The sequence below is a fragment of the Mustela nivalis genome (genome assembly GCF_964662115.1).
Source record: "Mustela nivalis genome assembly, chromosome: 17".
Lineage (NCBI taxonomy): Eukaryota > Metazoa > Chordata > Mammalia > Carnivora > Mustelidae > Mustela > Mustela nivalis.
The window spans coordinates 13,746,122-13,766,429 of record NC_139036.1 but is presented as its reverse complement, the minus strand read 5'-3'; the positions used below and the strand labels follow the sequence as shown (position 1 = coordinate 13,766,429).

At 51.7% G+C, this 20,308-nt stretch overlaps 1 long non-coding RNA gene across 2 annotated transcripts; it reads right to left on the bottom strand.

The window, feature by feature from the left end:
- Positions 1-816: 816 nt before the first annotated feature.
- Positions 817-13,262, bottom strand: LOC309852254. Of its 2 annotated transcripts, XR_014305138.1 has the most exons (5): positions 13,067-13,262; positions 10,457-10,606; positions 6,899-6,955; positions 3,230-3,280; positions 817-1,006 (listed from the first exon to the last, which is right to left on the bottom strand). It is a non-coding gene; the product is annotated as an uncharacterized lncRNA (long non-coding RNA). The 2 variants fall into 2 exon arrangements; XR_014305139.1 differs by lacking the exon at positions 3,230-3,280.
- Between the last annotated feature and the right edge of the window lie 7,046 nt (positions 13,263-20,308).

Here is a 20,308-nt window from a genome sequence, read left to right as displayed (position 1 = left end):
ATCTTAAAAAAGATAATAAAGTGCACGATTCAATGCTTTTTATTTTGTCACATAGACTTGTGCAATTCTTTTTTATTTTTTTTAATTTGACAGACAGAGATCACAAGTAGGCAGAGAGGCAGGCAGAGAAAGGAAGAGAAGCAGGCTCCCAGCTGAGCAGAGAGCCCGATGCGGGGCTCGATCCCAGGACCCTGGGATCATGACCTGAGCTGAAGGCAGAGGCTTTAACCCACTAAGCAACCCAGGCACCCCTACTTGTGCAATTCTCACCATGATCTCAATTTAGAGCATTTTCTTCACCCCAAAAGGACACCTGGTATCCACGAAGCAGCCACACCTCATCTTCTCTACACCCTCCCACCACCCCCAATGCCCTGACAACCGCTAAATCCACTCTCTGCCTCTTCTGGACATTTCACACATGTGGACTCCTACAACGCATTATGTTTTGTGACGGACTTCCTTCACCAAGTGTAATGTGTTCCACAGTCATCCATGCTGTGGCCTGGAGCACTTCTTCCTTACTTTTTAAGGCTGAATAATGTTCCACTATATGGGTATACCTACATTTTCTTTGCCCATCCATGTGCTGATGTGTAATACAATTTTATTTTTATTTTTTAAATTTATGTATTTAAGTAAACTCTACACCCATTGTGGGACTTGAACTCAGGACCCTGAGATCAAGAGCCACGTGCTCTACTGACTAAGCCAGCCAGGCACCCCTAATTTTATTTTACAGGGAGGATTTGAAGTATGGCAAAATGTCTACATTTGTTAACTCCGAGTGTTGAAAACATGAATATCTGGTGCTTCTTTTTCTTTAAAGATTTTATTTATTTGAGGGGTTCCTGGGTGGCTCAGTCGTTGGGCATCTGCCTTTGGCCAAGTCATGATCCCAGAGTCCTGGGATCAAGCCCAGCATTGGGCTCCCCGCTCGGTGGAGAGTCTGCTTCTCCGTCTTCCACTCCCCCTGCTTGTGCTCTCTCTCTCGCTGTGTCTCTCTCTGTCAAGTAAATAAAGAAAATCTTTTTTTAATAAAAGATTTTATTATTTGAGAGAGAGAGAGAGAGAGAGTGAGCACACAAGCTGGGGGTGGGGCAAAGGGAGAGGTAGAAGCAGGCTCCCTGCTGAGCAAGAAGCCAGATGTGGGGCTCCATCCCAGGACCCCAGGATCATGACCTGAGCCGAAGGCAGACACTTAACTGACTGAGCCACCCAGGCACCCCTTGTTATATTTCTTTATACTTTTCTGAATATCTGAAAGGATTCATCATTTTTTAATGCTAATCAATATATTTAAAAAATGTATACTGCAAGGGGCAGAGAATGAGTCTCCAGCCATCGAAGCAAGATAGCAGTTGCTGACATTGGAAAGGAAAAGATGGGTTGAATATTAAGGAGAAAAACAAAGTGTTCCTGAGCCTTCTTGCTCAAATTCCTGCTTCCCTGCTGACCCCAGTGTCCCAGGGATGGGGACCACGTCTGCTGCCTTTCCTACTGCCTTCCCGGCAGGGCCCAGCCCAGGATCAGTTCTCAGAGCAACTGTGAACGATCCCTTGAGTGGGGCGGGCTGGGCTGCAGAGGCTCTGCCTAGGTTCCCAGTCCCTACAGCCTTCCTCTCTCTCCATCCAAAGGCCCATTCCAGCCAGACTTTGGTAACCTGCCTCCTGCACTGATGGGGAGCTCACTCCCTCATGAGGTGCTCACTCCAATGCCATCCACTAGGAACGGGGACCCCAGGATCTCCCCTCTTTGGAGAGAGAGTCTGCTGGTGGCAGGCCGCAAGGTAGAGGGGCTCAAAGGTCAAATGTGCTTGGGGCTCTCCGTGTGATGTGATGCATTACCACTGTTTACTGACCAGTGTACGCCAGGTGCTGGTTCTGGGTGTTATGCTCATTCCTTCCTCCCAACAAAGAAGAGGACTAGGACTACCCCTATCTGAAAAATAGTCCTCAGAGAGGCAAAGCCCTGGCCAAGTTCCCACAGCTGGTGAGGGGCCCTATCACGGCTCAGGTTTATCCTGTGCCCCGTACCCTTCTTCTTAACTCACAGCACCAGCAGCAGACCAAAGCCTGGGACTCTCCAGCTTAGCCAATGGTGGGGTCCCCCTTCCCCTAATCCACAGGGGCAGCCCGCAGATCCTCTTTACAGAGGACTGTAAAGACGCTTTACAGACACTTTCTCTGGGCATTTGTGACCATGCGTGAAAACAAAGTCGTCTGTTCTTCCTCCCACTTATAATTTGCAGCAGAGAAACTGACATTTTTCACCCAAGGTGATGCCGTAATTGTCAAGGACTGGGCCGTGATGGTGGAACTTTAGGCGTGGTGGCTAAGATGCAGTGCTGGGCTTAGAGGAGAGGCTGTTTCAGATTCTCCTGTGGGCTGGAGGTGGTCAGGAGGGCAGGCAGTGGTCTTGGTCTACCCAGGCTAAAGAGAGGGCCATGCAGCCACCCCCCCCGACTCCCCCCAACCCCGGCCTCGCCCCACCCGCCGACTAGGAGAAGGTGCAGGAGTGTTTCCTGGGAATGAGCCTCGAAGGGAGCCAAGATAGGGGTGGGAGGGAGGCCAGACCCAGTGTCCCCTCCCACAGGACTGGCATTCTTTCCTCGAAACCTTGCAAGATGACTGCATGGCTCCCTGCTGTGGCCCGGGTTTCTGTGGCATCCCTGAAATGCCGGGATGCCGGGAAGGGCAGGCAGGCTGGCTGTCTGTGGCCCACATGGCTGCTGCCCCCATTGCCCTGAATTATGTGCAGCTGAATGGGTGGGCCCCGCCCACTTCATCTGAGTCCCAAGAATGTTGTCATCTGGCCACCCACAGCCTTATCAGCCTGGCCTTTTCTCAGGATTGCTGGGACAAGGGGCGTGGGCGTTCTCAGGACTCCGGGGGATTCTGGGAATGTGTCTTTGCCTCCCCAGATCGCCGGCTCTCAAAGCGACACAGGACCCTCATCTCCCTCCTCACTGAAGGGGAAACTGAGGCCCGCAAGGGACAGGGTCTTGCTTGAGGACATGAGAGATTTTTTTTAGCACAAGGGACCTTTGTTTCTCAACCTTCTCCCTAGAGAAGAGTGAGAACCACAGCACTTGGGGCCCATGTCAGGGAGCATGGCCCCTCGGAGGCCCCAGTCTTAGCATCGGAGGCTGCTGGTGATGGGGTTTCGGTGGGAAGCACCAGCTGGAGTCGACTGAGCCCTGGGCGAGGAGCCAGCAGGCTGGGCTTACCCTTTCTTGCTGAAGGGATCTCGGAGGAACTTCTCCTTCCATTTTAGGAACCTGAAGACCAGAGGGGTTAAGCAGGAGGAGGTGAGGTCAGCGCAGTGGGTGTCAGATCCAAGGTCAGATCACACTGGGCCTCGTGGGTGGAGATGGGGCCCGAGGGAGCCGATAAGCGGAGGAAGGGGAGATCTGACTTTATTCCTTCACTTGCCTCTTAATTCTGGTGCACGGTTCAGGGTCCTTGCTTCCTGACCAGGGAGATGAGTATGTAAAACAAACCCAAACCCGTGAGAACACAGGGGAGTGAGACAAGGCCACAGGCCTTGTGCCTCTGAACTGGGACCACCAGGCAAGTGGGGATAAATCCTTCTCCTTCCTTCCATTTTCCTCCTACCTTCTCTTCCAATCTTCCTTCTCAGAGGGACCAAACATTCTCATTGACAGGAAGGGTACCACAGCAGCCATTTCGAGGTGTGTGGGATGGTGAGAAGCACACTGTGGGGTCAGCTGTTTGGGGAGCCTCAGGCCATCTCTTTCCCCTCTTTGAGACCCCTTTCCTCAAGTGTAAATAGGGCAGCAATGGGGGGTGAAAAGGGGTACAGCCCGGCTACCAGGCTACCTTCATCTTGTTCGGCTCCCAAGTCCTGCCTGCATAGGAGTCTATTAGAAACAGAAATTTAGTTCTGGCCACACACCCAGAAGTCACTTGTCACCCGTGGCTTCTTGGCCCTACAATGTGGCCCTGCTTCCTTCTCCTGCCCTGTTTTTCTCCCCTGCCAGCCTCCCTTTTGGAGTTTCAAAGTGTCTGCTCTGTCCTGCCTCGGGACCTTTGCACTTGCTGTCCCCTGCTGGAACTAGTATTGGCAGGCCACCCTCTCTGAGCCACCTTCCCCATCTACCCCCTCAACCTGCCTCTCTGCCCTTGGCCCTCAGAGCTTCCCGCTGCTTGTTCCCTGCCCAGACCTCAAGGCTTTGAAGATGGGAACATGGGCTTCACGCCTGGCCCCCAGACTAAGCCAAAAGTCCCATCCAATTAGGCAGGAGAGCCACATTGCCTGTCACTGTATCATCAGCTCTGGCCTGGCTGGACACGGAACGCTGGAGGTGTTCAAGGAGGAAAATCAGATTCTGGAGTCCCTTCCTGGTTTTTAGAAGAGCTAACGACTGAACCAGGGTGTGGCACTAGGGCAGATCTGGAGTGGGCCCTGTCCAGGGAGGGGCCTGGAACCGAGAATGCCTCCATGGCCCTGTCTGAGCCACCTGCCCCGAATGGGTGGACTAGGGTCCCAGGGGCCTTGCACCCAGCCAGACAGGTTCCCCAGCCAGTTTAGCAGGATTGCTGTGGACAGCATGGAGCCCTGCAAAGCGACCCTTGTTGACACCTTTGGCCCAGTTACCTGGTAAAAGGTTTTGGACTCTGGGCCCAGGAGAGCTGGCCCAGTCTCTCCCTGGCCTCAGTCCCTCTGGCTCCCTGGCCTTCTCTGCATGAGCCTCCCACTTGTAGGCGCTCTGCTTGAACTCAGCAATGAGTTCAGTGGTAAGGATGGGTCCCCAGCCACTTGTGGAATTTACAGGGTGGGAATCCCAAGTCACACCCCGTGGGGTGTGGGAATAGGACAGCATTAGATCTCTTGCAAGAGCTCTGCCTTAGGTCCCCCACCCCAAGACAAGATTCTGAGTGCAGGTGGCCTGTGTGGGGGTGATCCAGAAAACCCCCATAGATGCGTGGTGAGGTGAGATGGGGGGTGGTGGGGAGGAGAGCCCAGATGGGCACCTTGGTGGACAGGCCTCCCCTGTGGGCACCTGGGGCTCCCTGCCCTGCAGAGCTCCCCAGAGTGAGCCCAGTCCCATGGCCAGCCAGGTGGGTGCTGAGCCACCGATTCCCCCCCCACCCCCGGCGTTGGCTGCTCCGGGGCTGGGGATGATAAGCTCCATTCTGAGGCTCCCCGGGGGTGCAGTGTGTCACTGAGAACGCACTTCCTGGGTGCAACCTGGGATGGGGTTCGATGACAGCTTCTGCTACAATTTTTTTTAAGAGCCTTTCTGAAGCCATCTGAGGAGTGGAATTTCCTACAAGTCCCCCCTCTTCCCGTCATCCCTCATGATGACAACATCAAGCAGGTAAAACCTGAATGGATACCCAGGTATCCCAGGTAATTCTCAGAATGAAATCTCATCTCCATGGTCCGCGCAGCCAGCCGTGACCCAAGCCCCAGGAGACTTGGATCCCACCCGAGTTCAGCCTCACAGCCTGACTCCCCTCCTGCTCTTGCTTCCAGCCAGGCTGCCTTCCAGCAGTTTCCTGCTCCTTGGCAGCCTCCTCCTGCTTCAAGGCCTTTTGCATGCCATTCCCACTGCCTCGCATCCACTTTTCCCTGTGGTTTCGGTTCTTCCCCGGTCTGGCTCAGGGAACAGTCTCCTGACCAACACCCCCTTACACTGGGACGCTCTCCCTATGGCCTCTCTGTCCCCCATACTTCAGATGGGGTTCAGTGTCCCCTGGTTGAACGGCCCTGTCTGCGTGCCACGGTACCCAGCCGTTCAGGAATGTTTGCCGACAGGATGAACAAACACTCAACAACAATCCAGAATGAATGTTCCGGGCTGGTGGGTGCCCCTAACTCAGAGTACAACCTGGTGACCGTCTGTTCTGAGCCATGTCTCTGTCCACGAAGGTGACAGTCCCGAGACATAATTGTCAAGGGAGATCTGTTCGTATTCCCAGGACCAGAAAAGCTCGGGATAGCTCTCTTTAGATCAATTAGTTCTATCATCTTCCAAATGAAAAGATCGGGACCGTGACCTAGACGTAAGGACAGGGTAGAGGAGCCTGAAAATGCTTGCTGGGGTCCCTCATAACCTTGGACCTGGTAGTGAGACATGCTGCATAGAAGGCAGACAGTCCTGGGTAGAGGCAGGAGACCACAACTCACACTCTTCTCCCTGGAACCCTGATCTGGTAAGGGAGGGAATATACATCAGTTTTCCTTAAACCACTGAAATCCACTCTGGTAAGTTAAGCTGAAGCAAAACAAGCAAAGAATGTGTTGAGAGAATATGAACTAGCACACAGAAGTAAGTGTAGAACCAGACATTGGAAAGAGCTTTGGAAAGGTCATGAGATTTAGGTAACAATTCATGGGCAGCCTTTGGGATGAATATACTTCTGCTTCCATCTTTGAGTCATGTTTCTCAAGACTCAAATTTCCTGAATATGTAAAGAGTTCCAGTAAGTCAATAAGACAAATAAAACTGCAATAGGGAAATGAACAAGAATATGAACGGACAGTCCATGGAACAGGAGACACGAATGACTCTTCAACTTATGAAAAGATGTTTAGTCTTATTCAAAATAGAAGTGCAAATTGAAACTACGGCCCAATGCCATTTTTCGTGTATCAGATTGGCAATGACCCAAAGCTTCAATAATACTGTGTTGGCGTGGGTGTGGGAGACAAGTCCTCTCGCACATTACTGGTGGGAGTGTAAACTGGTACAGCTACTATCAAAAATTTTAAAGTGCACGTGCCTTTTGCCCTGAAAACGCCCTCCTAGGAACTTATCCTGCAAGAACATTTGCATATGTACAGATGATACTACCGCAAGGATATACCGTAGTATTTTTTGTTTTGTTTTGTTTTGGTAATAGCAGGAGATTGGAAACAACTTACATACCCGTCAATAGAAGACAGTGAGCTCCATGATAATATATCCACTCCATGAGCACTGCGGCTGTTAAAAAGAGAACAGGGCAGTGGTCTACACTCTGGGTTGAACTCCTGGACAAGCTATTCAGTGAGAAGAACAGGATTCAAGGACGGAGTATTGTGAATGAACACATGCATCTCTTTTGAAGCCTGTTCACTATCTCTGAATTCCAGATCTACACTTCTGTCCTGGAGCAGCTCCTGTTTCTGTGCTATGCCCTGGTCCCATCTCAAAATAGGTGCTATTTCCATGCACCTCTGCCCTGGACTGAGTGTGTTTTGGCTTCTAACTGTCCATGCCTGATATTCTTCAAAGGGGCCTGTTTTCAAAGGACTGGAGCTATTTTTCCCTTCTTGAGGAGAGCTGCAAGTGTCCCTAACCCGGGATGGCCCTTCGTTGGTGACTAACACATTGGGGAGCCTGAAAGCCTAACATCTTAGCTCAGGTAGAGGATACGTTGGAATGCAAGGCTCAGTCCCCTGAGCGGTCATGGGGGAGCTGCCCTGGGGAGATCTCTCCCCAGCCTCGCAGCCTTACCTGGTTTTTTGGCCTCCTCTGTCTGCGTTCCCCCCTTCCTTTACCAGTCTCCCGGGATCTGCCTCCTGCGTACAGTGTTGTCACCTAAATCAGGACCGGATTCTGGGAACTGTGATTAAGACACTCCTCTCTTCACATGGCCTTATTTTTTCCCTGTCTTACCTCACGTGCAGAGGGCTTATAATGTGCTAGCTCTCTCCTTACAGTGGTGTTGGGAATAATATAAAAAAATTACTAAAAAATAATATTAGCAAAAATCAGCTAATGGTATTGAACAGTGTCTATGTACCAGGCCTGGATTTGAGTACTGTGCACGCATTACCCCGTCCAGTCCCCACAATAAGCCTTATGACATAGGTATCATGATTATTCCAGTTTTACAGGCTGGGGGAACTGAGGCTCCCAGAGCTCAGCAACTTGTCCCAGGTCCTGTGTAGGAAGTGCAAGTGGCTTCGAAGTCTTTGTTTTGAAGTCCATCTCCACTGCCAAACTCATACCCCCTATTAAATCGAAATCAGCGGGGTGTGGTGAGTGTGAAAGTTCCACGTGCAAGAGAAATCTGCTTTTTCAAAACAGGCAAATAGGGAAAGATCACACACTTTTCCAAAGCATTCTCTACTTTGCAGTCTTTCCTTCAAAAACACACATCCCGGGGCACCTGGGTGGCTTGGGGTGTTAAGCCTCTGCCTTCTGCTCAGGTCATGATCCCAGAGTCCTGGGATCAAGACCTACACGGGGCTCTCTGCTCGGCGGGAAGCCTGCTTCTTCCTCTCTGTCTCTGCCTGCCTCTCTGCCTACTTGGGATCCCTCTCTGTCAAATAAATAAAAAAATCTTTAAAAACAACAACAACAACAACAACAACACACACATCTCATCCGAGGATGAGAAATGGGACATTCAAGGTAGGCAGAGCCTCTGGGATCAGCCACGTTGGCAGAGGTGGGAAGGGAGCCCCCCACTGGGAAAGGTGCCCCCAGCCCCACTGCAGCGAGCTCTGGCCTTCCGGTTTCCCAGGTACCACGGGCAGGGTGTGGGACAGAGCAGACAGACTGCGGGTACATTTTGCATACTTTACGAGTGAGACTTCTTATATTTCAAGCCTGCTTTTCATCCCTAACCCACGTGCCACCTGGAACCACAGGATTCCATCCTTGGTCCTTAACCTCCTTGTACTGACACCTGGCAGGTGAGTCTGCCCTGGGAGGAAGGAGGATTCCTGGAAACCGATCCCACCCACACTGAGATGGCTAGAAACAACTTACCTATACAAGGAAGCACCTGTGGACTGTGTCAGTATAACCCACTCGGCCCAAAGAAACCCTAGCTCCAGCTTGTCTCCCTGTGGTGTCCGTAGTTCTCCAAAGCCTGGGGCCACTTTAACACCACCCTGTGCCAGGGCAAGAGTGAAAGGGAAGACAGGGCCTGGAGACAGTGTTCTTAACACACTGTGGTTAAAGATCTTTCTTGTGTAAAATTTCACATAGCATATGCCCAGGCCATGGGTGGGGTCCATAGACAGAGCAGCCAGAGGCCACCAGCAACCTCTAGACACTCTGGCCTGAGAGTTCTGCCTGAGGAACCCTCCCCATTGGATGAAGGAGCACTCTCTGCCCTTCTGTCTGCCAGGCTGGAAGAACCAAGGCCACCTCAGAGGAAGTGGAGGGCCCTAGGGAGAGGCAGAGAAATCCAGAAATATGTCATTGTGTTTTGGCAGGGGCCCTAAAGGGACACTAGCTCCCAAAGGGACAAGAGGATAGCGTTGTCCTGCCCTTGACCCTCTCATTCTCCTGGAGGCCCTGTTGTGTGGCTCCTAGAAGGAATCTGGGATCCTTTTCCCCTGAGTGTCCCTGCGAGAAGGCACCCAGGCTCCGGCACCTGACAGGATCTGAACAGACACTCCTTGCCCTTTCCACTGATTACACTGCTTTTCTACGTCCAGGGTCTTATATTCAACCCCAGAACCTCTGAGTAAGTCAAGGGCTTTTGACCACATGAACTGATAATAAAAATCACCGGATTGTAAACTGCAAAAGAGTGTTTGTTGTTCCCGGCTGTTTCTCTGTCTAGAAGCATAGCGGCCACATAGGAGACTTCGGATGAGTGAAGGGCAGTGATTGACTATGGAGCCCTCTGCAGAAGCCACAGCACACCTCTGTTGTGGGTTTTCTCCTTCACGGCTCAGGACAGCCCCATTTTCCAGATGAGTCCATAAAAGCTCAGAAAGGAGAAAATGCTTGTCCAGGCTCACAAGGGAGCGGTGAGACTGGGATTTGCATTCACCTGTTGGACTCTGTACTGGTACTGCCTTGCTATAAGACAGGAAGAGGGAGGGGCCTGACCCCTGTCTCAGGAACCAGGCAGTTGAGAGGCCCTGAGCTCTGGCCAGGAGCTGCGTCTCCCTCCTCTGCTGCACAGATATGTCCACACGATCCTCCTCTCCCTTTCTGCTCTTTTCTTCTCCACAAGTCCCACCATCCCTGACCAGACTCTCTTCTGGGAGTGCAGGGCAGGAAGTAGAAGAAGGAATGGGGAGCACTAAGGACCCCAAAGGGGTGCCTTGCAAGTTGAGTGTCAGCTCGCTAAGAAGTGACATGGGCATCTGGAAAAGGGACTGAGGGACAAAGGCAGGAGCCGTTCCTCCTGTAAGGGGCTCCTCCTGAGGAACCCTCAGTGTTTCTGCCTGCGGAGGCCAGCCCTAAGCTTGCCAGAACTCTGCACCCTCCCGCAAGGACAGCCTGTTCGTCCCTTGCTTAGGGGCAGGTCCCCTGGGCCTCCACCTCTTAGCACTGGGAATTCCTGAGCATTGAATATAAACATAAAAAACAAAGTAACTTGTGTTCTTTGTCTTGGTTCTTGGTTTTAAAGACACAGACACAGACAACAGAAAGATGAAATAACTTGCCACTCTCCCCAACATTCTATGATGGCCCCTTGCAAACACCCAGAGCGGCTGTGAGAATTATGCAGAGAACTCCCACGCACCCTACCATCTAGACACTGCAGCTCCTGTCTCCTCTGCCTTGGTTCCTGTGCTCTCGGCTCTATCTCTCCCCCGGTCTCTGTTTATACAGCCATTTCTCTGAGTTTGGGATGCATTTCACATTCAGCTGAAGACAACAGTGTGGTCTCCTGAAACCCTGCAGGAGAAAATACATTTACAGTGCTGTGCTGGATTTATTTTTTAAAAATCTGAAAATAGGGGCACCTGGGTGGCTCAGTGGGTTAAGCTTCTGCCTTCAGCTCAGGTCATGATCTCAGGGTCCTGGGATTGAGCCCCACATCAGGCTCTCTGCTCAGCGGGGAGCCTGCTTCCCCTTCTCTCTCTGCCTGCCTCTCTGTCTACTTGTGATCTCTGTCTGTCAAATAAATAAATAAAATATTTTTTTAAAAAAAATCTGAAAATAGGGGTGCCTGAGTCACTGGCTGGCTCAATGGGTTAAAGCCTCTGCCCTCCGCTCAGATCATGATCCCAGGGTCCTGGGATTGAGCCCAGCATCGGGCTTTCTGCTCAGCAAGGAGCCTGCTTCCTCCTCTCTCTTTCTGTCTGCCTCTCTGTCTACTTGTGATCTCTATCTGTCAAATAAATAAATAAAATCTTAAAAATCTGAAAATAAGTGGACCTGCACAGTTTAAATCCATTTTGTTCGAGGGTCAGCTGTAGTTCAAGACTCCTCAATGAGCTCACTGGCAAGCATGTCACCTTCTTTCAAAATACAGTTTATAAGGGTGCCTGGGTGGCTCAGTCATTAAGTGTCTGCCTTCAGCTCAGGTCATGATCTTGGGGTCCTGGATTTGATCCCTGCATCAGGCTCCTTGCTCAGTGGGGAGCCTGCTTCTCCTTATCTCACTCCCTCTGCTTGTGTTCTCTCTTTCACTGTGTCTCTCTCTGTCAAATAAATGAATAAAATATTTTTTAAAAAAGGGCGCCTGGGTGGCTCAGTGGGTTAAGCCTCTGCCTTCGGCTCAGGTCATGATCTCAGGGTCCTGGGATCGAGCCCCACATCAGGCTCTCTGCTCAGCGGGGAGCCTGCTTCCCTGCACTCCTCTGCCTGCCTCTCTGCCTGCTTGTGATCAATGTCTGTCAAATAAATAAATAAAATCTTTTTTTTTTAATCTTTAAAAAAAATAGTCTTATATCCTGCCGTTTTTGTGTGTCATTACAACAGGTTTAAAAAATCACTCCTTGGGGGCACCTGGGTGGCTCAGTGGGTTAAAGCCTCTGCCTTCGGCTCAGATCATGATCCCGGGATCCTGGGATCGAGCCCTGCATTGGGCTCTCTGCTCTGCAGGGAGCCTGCTTTCTCCCCTCTCTCTCTCTGCCTGCCTCTCTGCCTACTTGTGATCTCTCTCCCTCTCTCTCTCTCTCTCTCAAATAAATAAAATTTAAAAAAAATCACTCCTTAGCAAATCTGTCCATAATCTCTTTAGTTATTCTCCTTTGTTGGAGTTTGCATATTTTTTCTGCCTTTTCCCCAGTGTGAATAGGGCCCTGAATTGTTTTAAGTTTTAATTTATTTAAGTAACCTCTACACCCCACATGGGGCTCAAACTCAGGACCCTAAAATCAAGAGATGCATGCTCTTGTGACTGAGCCAGCCAGGCGCCCCTGGACAGCTTTATATGTTCCTGTCTGCTGTGCCTCTGATCAGTCTCTTCAGGAAGATTCAACGGGAGGGAGAACAGCTGGACCGGGGGTGGGGGGGAGGTGGGGGGGTGTAGGGGGTTGGGGGGAGGGGGAACTGCTGGCCTTTAAAGGCATTTGGTAGGTCCTGCCAAGCAGCCATCCAGCATTCCCAAAAGGTTGTACAAATGGACACGCCCACCAGCAGCGGGGCACCTGCTCAACACTATTCTGGCAAGCTCGGAAGTATTATAAATCGTTACAACGTTTACCAATTGAAGACATCCCCAATGGGTAGCGTTGATTTCTTTGATTGTGAATATAGTTTGTTTTTGTTTTTTTCCCTTCTGTGCATCCTCCGTTTGTATCCTTTGCTCTTTCTCTCTCTGTCCTTGTCCTGCCTGGGTCAAGTTCTCGTTCTGCGGGATGGCTGGGCCGCTTAGCCTCAGCGTGCCTCAGCGTCATCCTCTGGGAAAGGGGTTATTTGCACACCAAGTGTTCAGAACGGCTGCCCTCCTGTACGGAGCACTCCACAGATGCCCCCATTATTTGTATATGAAGGAAATCAGCCCTTTGTCTTCTTTGCTGCCAATCACTTCCTTTTCAAATTCGAAACCTTGTCAGTGTGGCTGAGCCGGCTGCCCCAGGGAAGGGGGAGGGGGGAGGGGCCGAGGAGTTTCGTGTTCGCTGAGCAATGTCTTGGAAGGAATGTCTACTACTTGAAAACATTCTCAGAGCCATAAAGATAGGCTGGTTGGCCCCAAACCAAAACCCAAATTAGTCCCAAGGAAGATTTCGCAACTTCCTTTGAGAGATGCCTCCCAGCACCCCAGGCTTGGGCCAGAGAGTCCTGCCTGATCGTTAACCCAATTTCTTCCTGCTCTCCCAGCTCCCCTCCACCCTCCCTGGGTGGAGGCAGCAGGGACTTTTACCCCCAAAGAGAGAGCCTTCCCAGGGTTTGGCAGGTGGGACTCACCTCTGAGCCAGGTGAGGCCCTAAGAGGGCGAGACTGGGCCCTGGCAGCTTCAGCCCACGCCCTGTTTCCATTCCCTTCCGGTGAGTCAGTGGGGGCGGGGCCCTGGTGCCACTCATCCCCTCTTTCTCAACCTGCCTCTCCTTCCTGGATTCCTGGGGACCTCTCTGGTGTGCAGGAGCCGGGGAAGCTTGAGCTAGAAGCAGAATTCCAAGTTGGGGAGGCTTGAAGAGGCCACACCCACTCTGACGGCCCGGTTGGAGCGGTTCACCTCCCGGCCTCTGGAACTTGGCCTGGAACTTGAAGTTGTGTCTTGGCCCTACCTCTGTCCTCCATCATCTGACCTCCAGGATGACCCTCCTGTTGGCACAAAGACAGCTCCACTCACTGTTTCACACAAACCTCTGCCTACCTCTGCTTGAAAATCAGCCAGCTATGCAATGTTTTAGAAACTTTCCCCAGGTTTGAAAACCATCGGGGGGGGGGGTGTCCCACACTGTCATGGGAGAAAGCATTCTTTACTCTGCTGTGAGCAGAACAGGGGGTCCCCACGCCAGGGCCCCAGCCCCCAGGAGATGATGGCAACAGAATGCCATCAGCCTCAGTACCCAGCCCACTAAAACCACATGCCTGAGGCCTTCTGGGTCACAGCACCCAGAGCTCTGTCCTGGCTTGGCCCCAGCAGACAGGACTAACCAACTCCCAGCTGAGCTGGCAGAACAGCTCCCTCCGCTGGGTTCCAAGTAAAGGCTACACATCAGGGCCCAGAGATAGAGGAAAACGCCTCACCCTTAGCTTAGCAGGAGTCAGAAAGCTCTGGAAAGGGTCTGGCACTCAGGAGAAGCAAGTGCTTAAGTCCACTCCAGGAGCTAATGCATTCTCTAAACACTGGAAAGGAATGTTCTCCCACAGCTAACTTGATAAAGTGTGGTGGGTTCATACCATGGCAGATGTGCGAAGAGAAGAAAACGAGCAAACTCTTCTTGCATGCCACTCCTTAGACAAATTGCACTAAGTAGGACCAGAGAATCCAGACCCAGAAAGAGCACAAACTGCATGGTTCCCCTTACATGAAGTTCCCCCAGGCAAGCAAAACCCATCAGTGGTGAGGGGTTCAGGGCAGAGGTCTCCTTGGAGGAGGGGGCATTGTTGACTGGGAGGAGGCACAAGGGGGCCTTCCTAGCCTCGCTGGAAACTGTCTGTATCTCCACCGAGGGTGTGGCTGAAGAGTGGTCCAGCTACGTTGGTACCCTTTGCTCTAAGTTGTCCCTCAATATCAACAAGAAGAGTTAGAATGTGGGACCCATCAGAGCCTGGGGCTGCCCAGCCTTGAGCGCCAGTCCCCTGCAGCTTTCCGGTAGCCCGGAGTGGTCAGAGCTGGAACTATCGAGGTCAGTGCAACAGATCGCTGGCTCAGTCCCAGGGTTTCTGCATCAGCTGTTCTGGGGTGAGGCCCGGGAATTTGCATTTCAGACACTTCCGTCTGTCCATCCACAGGCTCCTGACAATGGCCAGTCGGTGTGTGAGAACAGAAGGTGCTTCGGAGACTGCTGCAGGAGCACCCCCAAGCTGAGAAGTTTCCAGGCACATTCAGGAGGAGGTGTCCTTGGAGGATACAGAAGATCTGCAAATGCTAACCAAGCAGGAGCTGGGAACTCAGTGGGAGCACAGCAAGGAGGAAAGCAGCACTCCCTTCCCCGGTGGGTGCAGGCTGGGTGGCGGGGACATTTAGCTTCTGTTTGTGTTTCGTTCTGTTTTGTTTTTGAGTGATAAGGGTTGAAATTAGGAGGAAGGGCACCACTCTTCTGGAAAACATCCCCCACACAGGGACTCCCACTGTGGGTTTATGTTTCAAAGTCAGAGGGTGAAGCAAGTCACCTGTGGTCATTCACCTGTGCCAACCCTGTAAATGCCCCAAGGCTGGGCAGAGCGGAGCAGGGCTCTGTAACAACAGGTGTCGTTTCACTGTTGGGCCCCAGATGACATCAGCCGTTGTGCGGGGTGGGCACACTGCCTGACAAACTGGGCAGAGAGGACCCGGCACTGTCCCGTAATCTGTGAGGGTTGGGTCATGGGCGGGGGGAGGCACGTAGGGCTGGGGTGAGGGTCTGCCCCTATTGGTAGATGAAAGTGAGCGCATTGTAAAGGAGCTGCCCTTGACTATCTTCTGTACAGGTCTAACGGCCTTGCTCCCAGCATTTCCCCAGTATTGTTGTTTTTTTCAATTTATTAGTATTAGTATTAGTATTAAGTAGGATCCATACCCAGTGCAGAGCCTAAGGCAGGGCTCGAACTCACAACCATGACATCATGACCTGAGGTGAGATCAAGGGTCAGATGTTCAACTGACCGGACCACCCAGGTGCCCCATCTTTTCAGTTTAGTCTTAGAGCTATCACGCTGGGATGTCATGTCGAAAAATTGTGAAGAAGTCACCTGTGCAATTAACCTGCTCTCCAGTAATTCCACTTCCAGGTACATAAAAAAGAAATTAAAAGCAGAATTAAAAAGAATTAAAAGCAGGAACTCGAATGGGTATCCGTATTCCCAAGTTCAAAGCAGCATTATGCACCTTAGCCAAAGAAAGACACCACCAAGTGTCCTGGATAGACAAATGGACAGACAACATGTGATCTGTCCATGCAATGAAATATATTTAGCCTTAAAAAGGATGGAAATTCTGGGACGCCTGGCCGGGCTGGTCTGCGGAGCCTGTGACTCTTGATCTGGGGGTTGTAGGTTCATGCCCCATGTTGGGTGTGGAGGTTACTTAAAAATAAAATCTTTAAAAAGTTTTTTTTTGTTGTTTTGTTTTGTTTTTAAAGGAAGGAAATTGTGATGCATGTTACAACATGGGTGAACCGTGAGGACTTTCTGCCAAGTAAAATAAGCCAGGCACAGAAGAAGAAATACTGTATGATTCCATTGACATGAGGTACCCAGAGTCATCAGACTCCTAGAGACAGAAAGTTGGACTAGAACTGGGGGGAGGGGGAGGGGCAGGGGCAGTTAGTGTGGAATAGATACAAAGTTTCCCTTTTGAAAGATGAAAACGTTCTGGGGATGGCTGGTGGAGAGGATCCTGAATGCCATTTGAGCTATACACTTAAAATGGCTAAAATGGTAAATTTTGTGCTATGTGTATTTTACCAAGGGAAAAGTTGCTGTGTGCCCCCAAGGAGGTCCTCCCCCCCACCTCACTTCCCCACCCCCGTGGTCCCAGCTAAGCTCTGTGCTGAGGGCTGGGGCTTTCGGGCTGATGAAATCTTTTTCCCGGCACTGTTTGTCAGACAGTCTTACTGTGAACAGAAAGAATGGAACCTGGCATTGAGGGTGTACTCTGAGCTGCATGTGACAGCAGGGACTTGGACAGGCGGGACCCCGCGTCTCCCACATCCAGTCTGGAGGCAGGCTGTGCCGGGCTGACGTGGTGACTCTGCTGTTCGCTGTTCTTCAGGATCCCAGGCTCCTCTTCGGCCATCCCTGGGGCACTCCTCCTGCCCTTGGCTCAGGATGGCTTACCACCATGTCCATGTCCTTGGCCACAGGGAGAAGAGAGCAGAGAAGAAGAGGCACGTTTCCTTCCTTTAAGACACTGTCTCTGGGCCTTTCTCCAGGAAATGGCTTGCGGTTGCTGCTCGGTGGATCGGCCGTCCCCTGCATCGCCCAACAGGGTGTCAGCAGCATCCCACCTTGCTGTGGCCGCCGTCGGGGCGTGCCACTGCAATCGCTCCTCCGGACAGAAGCTGACAGCCTCCAGCCCGGGCACTTTAAGGAACCTCCACTCCTACAGGCCTTGCTCTGGAACACCCGGCACGCTGGCCCAGGTTCCCTGCGGATCCTGCCGCCTGCATCCTTTGCGCGCTGGAGCCTCTCCTTCTTGCGCATGCTCCCTCTCCACGCATTACAGGCATCCCCCAACCCCTCCACCCCCGCCTCCAAACGTTTCTTGCATTTCTAACTCTTGCTGCCGGCTTCTCAGAGGACACGAAATGACACCTTTGCTCAAGGCTGCGTGCCCAGCACACAGAAGAGAGCCTCACACACGGGAGGCACCCGGTGCACTGTCGCAGGCAGACAGGACCATACAGTAGGCATTCAGTACATGTGTGCTGACCTGAGCAGACTGCAAAGCGGCTGGGAGCCAGTCGCCGGCCGGGTCACCTGAGAGCGGAGTTTCCCGGTCCCATTAGCTGGAGCCCTTTGCCAATGAAAACAGGAATGGAAAGTCAGAACCAGACCTGCCCCAACCACAGGGGTCCTCTTCCTGCCACCTGCAGGGCGGGGTCTTCCTGAGCCCATGGAGGGCACAGAGGGAAACATCTGCTCCCGGCCACGCGGGCCTCCCTGGCACGGACATCCTGCGAGTCCCAGTTGGGGGAGCCAGGAATAACAAGGAGGCTGTGAGGGCTGGAGACCCAGGATGCGGGCCCGGGGCAGAGTGTGGCCCCCTCGAAGCCCGCTGGGCAGGATGGGGTTTGTTGACAGTGACTTTTTCCCCCTATAGCAGCTCCCTCTGTGGAGATATTTTCAAAGCCGTTCCTGTCCCCTACTCTTCCTGCTGCTGGCCAGGAGGCAAGGACAGTGGCCTCCTAATGGCATGTTTGTTTATAACAGAATGACAGAGTCTGCTGTACAAGGTTGTGTGGTGTCCTTCTCTGGACTCCTGGTCTCTGAGGGCTGCGCTAGCCTATGACCAACAGTCTGTAGGTGAAATGCCCACTGGTGGGCAGTGGACAGGCCAGTGCGGAGCTGCGAGTGGTTTAGGCCACAGGGATAGACATGAGGGAGTTTGGTGTGAGAGGACAAGAAAGAGGCCCAAGCAGAAGCAGAGCTGGGGGAAGCCACAGATGATTCTAGATCATTCCAGAATCACCTGGATGATTCCAGAATCATCAGGATGACTGGCTGATTCCCTCCTGGTAGAAATGATGACTTTGTATGCTGACCTGGGATGGGGGCAGGGGCTGAGCTGGGAGTGTGCCCCCACTTGGCAAGGGATGGTGAAAAGCAGCTGTGTTGATTGGACTTAAGAAAGATGTTGCTGTCAGATCAAAGAGGTACCACCAGGCCACATTCCTGAGGTTTCAGAAAGGAGGAAAGTGAGAGGGAGACCTCAAGGCGGGTCAGGGAAGTGGATGGGAAGAGGAGTGGAGGTGGGGGTTCTGGATGGGGTCGTGAGCAAGGCAAAGGGGTACTTGGAGTTTGCTCTTAAGGAGTCAGTGGTAGGGGGTGGCCACTTGGGTTTACATGAAGGACCAGAGAGAGCGGGACAGAAGGAGAGTCAAATCTAGAGAGAATGGCAGGTCAGTCTGAAAAGGGAGGCCAAGCAGCGGAGCCTAAGAGGGGGAATTCCTGACATAGAAACCAGAAACGACAAAGGAAAAGAATGACAGATCTGATTACATGAACATGAAAATCTTCCAAATACCAACACCAAGCAAAACAAACACCCAAATCCCCCTCCACAGGGCTGAAAGTAAAATGATCAGCTGAGAAACTATTTACAACCTATCACCCATGATGAAGGGTTAAAATCCATCATGTAAAAAGACCTTCCAAATCAGCAAGAAGAAAGCAAACACACAGCAGTTTGGAAAAGAACAAAAAGGCCACGTGCAGAAGCGCCAGCAGCCATCCGCATAATGTCAGACACGCAATCCTCCATCAAAGAGGTGGGAAGCAAAATGGCAAGGTACCACTTGGCCCTTTTAAAAGTGAATATTCCGTATCACCATGAATGTGGGGAAAGAGCCCTATGGGCGAGGGTATAAATTGGCGCAGTGTTTTCCGTGGGTGGTTTGGCAATATGTATCAGGTTATGGAAATGTCATATGTGACTTTCCCTTTGATCCAAGAGTCCTTATTCTCTGCAATACTAGGAAGTACCCAGGTGTTACCTGTCCCGACTCTGGTCCTATGCCAGAAGCTGGAAACCCTCCAATTGTCCTAAGTAGATCTGGGCCCCAAAGCTAGTGTTGTTTTCTCGGTAATGTGAGAGGGTTACCTGCTCCTTGCAGTCAAGTATCTGTGAGCAGGACCAGATGGTCCCATTGAGGGAGAGGCTGAGAAGAGAGAATCCTGTTGTTACACTTAGGACCCAAAACTTGTAGACCTGGGTTACACCTATATTGGTTAGAAATGGTACCGACTGCAACTGACAGACCTGGAAAATAGCAGCTTAGCTGAAATAGAGGTTTATTTTTACAGGTCACAGAAGTCAGGAAGTCCCTCATAGATAGCGTAGTTCTAGAGTATCAAGGAACCCACAGTGCTTCTGTCTTCCTGCTCTATTATATTTAGCGCTTGATTCCGTCCTCAAGGTCATAAAATGGCCACAGGAGTGCCAGCCATCACGTACATATTCCAGGTATGACTGTGTACATATTCAGGTACGTATTCCAGAAGAAGAAGGAAGAAAACAAAAAGAGCACACACTGGCTTTTTGGGTGTTTTCCTAGAAGACCTGCCCAGCAACTTCTGCTTATATCTCATCAGCCACCTTTATTTGCTTGGAAATGGGAAATAAAGTCTCTTGGCTGCTCACCTGGTCACTTTGGGCAGGCTCTTGCTCAACATCCAATCCCAGTTTTCTTTTACCTTATTTGGGATACTGAGGAATAAGAACCTCTGATGCTTACAATTGGTAAAAACAAGTCAGCTTGATTTCTGAAACAAAATGCTTTAAAAACAGGGGCTTTGCTAATGTTTCTGGTTCTCCTCCTTCCTCATAGACGTGCAGTGTACTATTGGGAAGCGGGCACAGGCCTTTCCTTAGGAACATGAGAACCTATTAACTGCAGGTGCTTGCCGAGATAAGGAAAGGTTCTATTACATGGTAAGGTCAGGTGGTCCCACGCTCTGTGGGGTGGGGTGGGGGGAGGTGCATGAATCTTAGGCTGATTCTGGAAGCGAGGCCCAGAGACAAATATTTGTGTGTAAGTGGTTTGTTCAGAAGCTCCAGCCTGAGAGAAAGGCCCCTCAGGGCAGGGGAGCTGGGCTTTCAGACTTCTGCACTAATCGGTCATTAGTTGAGGGTCACTGGGGCAAAGGATGGAGGCGAGGTAGCTCCCAGGCACGCCTGGCTCTGCCTGTAGGGAGAAATGGCTCCTGGAGCCCCAGGGTGTCCTCTGGGGAAGGGTGTAGGAGTCGGTGGCCTCCTGGAAGCTGGGCGGGGGTGGGGGGAACAGCTGCCCTGTGTACCTGATTTGCATGCACAACCCCTGAAAGGTCAGGTGGGGAGCC